The sequence below is a fragment of the Centruroides sculpturatus genome, unplaced genomic scaffold, assembly GCF_000671375.1.
Source record: "Centruroides sculpturatus isolate CEXI.00-Female unplaced genomic scaffold, Cexi_2.0 scaffold533, whole genome shotgun sequence".
NCBI classification, from domain to species: Eukaryota; Metazoa; Arthropoda; class Arachnida; order Scorpiones; family Buthidae; genus Centruroides; species Centruroides sculpturatus.
The window spans coordinates 448,332-450,407 of NW_019384875.1; positions in this window are offsets into that span (position 1 = coordinate 448,332).

Consider the following 2,076-nt stretch of genomic DNA (forward strand, 5'->3'; position numbering starts at 1 on the left):
TATATATATATATATACAAGAACTTCTAATAATACTGAACATGAAATTAAATTAAAAGAACTACAATCTAAGTTTATTCTTAATAATTACCCCACGAATAATTAAAAAATTTGACATAAACAATATTATAAAATTAGATGCAACACAAAATACAAAAAAGATAAAAATCATAAAGCCTTTCCCTATTTTGAGAATATTTATAACAATTGTAGTAAAATCCCAAAAAAGGACAATGTAGTTTTGGTCCCATCTTTGACTAGTAATATTACACATAATATTTCTAATGCAGGGGGAGAATATAAAATTGTTGTTGATAAATTGAAAAAAACAGGTATTGTATATAAGATTAATTGTAATTGTCAAAGCTCAAATAATTATATAGGTGAAACAGTACGGATTCTAGAATTAAGAATTAAGGAACACGAAGCAGCGATAAGGTTAAAGATAAAATAAGCCCGAAATGTATATGTAACCTGTATCTTCAATAAAGGATGTTCCTGACCTAAAGGCTGTAAGATAGTCTACCGGAATTCTTGTAATTTTTCGGATTAAAGCGATATATATATATATATATATGTATGAATTCTTAAACCTAGCTAGGTAAGAGGGGAAGTTGCCATAGCCTGTGAAGCACTGAGTGATGGCATGAGTAGGGGTTGAGGGGCTGTAGATCTGTCTCTTAAAGATGGGTGGGAGAAATTTAAAAGTGATTCTTTCAATCGTTGAGGCAGTCCATTCTTTCTGACATTTTTCCATGATGCAATTTATGATGTTTTATTGACCTGAGTTGCTGGAATTTTAGAGAATCAGGAGATGTTTGTAGAGGTGACTTTTTGGCAAGGGCATCTGAGTATTCATTACCCTCATTGCTCGTGTGTCCAGGTACCCAGTTGAATCTGATCTGGGTAAATCTACTCAGGGTCCTGGTAAGATTTCTCCCCTTCAGCTCAGTCTTAGTGTATCTGTTGTTGTTGGAGAGAATATTTAAAACATACATACTGTCGGTATATGCGGCGTATTGCCCTTGTAGACACGTTTGATTTAGTGATGATACTGAGCGCTAAGTGAACCGCTAAGAGCTCTGCTTGGTTATTCGTACAGTGCCTATGAAGCCGGAAATATTGCTGGTACTTAATAACATGGTCACTATCATAGTTAAGGAAGGCTGCACCAGTACCATTATAGTTGTTAAAGCCATCTGTGTAAATACTCTAGTTTTCCCTCGTTTCCCTATTATGTTGATTGTTGATGTTTATTGCATAGTTGCCATTGTCCCCTGGGTGCTTATCCAGAAGAGAGCGGTAACGTAGCTATCCAAATTATATTCAATAATGGAGGTTATTAAGTTTCGCACTGTTAAGTAGTAGCATTCCTTTGTTACAGAGGGTCTGGATTTCCTCGGTTTGATGTTTTGGTGCTTCATATTCATTATTGTCCAGTTCCAAAATATTCATTATTGTCCAGTTCCAGGACCAAATCATGTTTAATCAGGGGTCGTGGTAGAAAATTTAAAAATATCACCAACCATTCACTACTTTTTAATTTTTTTTTGCCACTTCAAATTATTTATCGCCAGTAGTTTACTTACTAATTACTTACTAAGCTGTTAGTTGAAATAATAGGACCCACTTCTGAAGCGTTTTCAAAAACTGGGCTTCTGATAATTTAGAGTTCTGCTTATAAGTCTTTGCAAGTGGTGATAATTAAATGGATAGGTACTTGTAATACTATTATTATTTCTCACGTTTAAAGCATATAAAACAAGAAATTGAACTTGTGATTTCATTTCCTGTTTAGCGAAATCTAGTCTCTCTAGATTTTTGATTATGATCTTGTCTTCTTTGGATTTTGTATATTAATAGGACTTATTACATTGTTGTAGTCTTTGTTTAGCAAGTAAAATAGATTGTAGTCAGAAAAATCAAAACAAAATATCTTTATTTTAACCTGTACAATCTGATTTGCTTTTCGGACCTGAAGGCCCCTCTTCAACGGGTTTACAATAACAGTCATTAACAAATTTTTAAAAAACGTCTCTTATAAATTTGTATTATACCCAAAAACAGTATTTAAAAT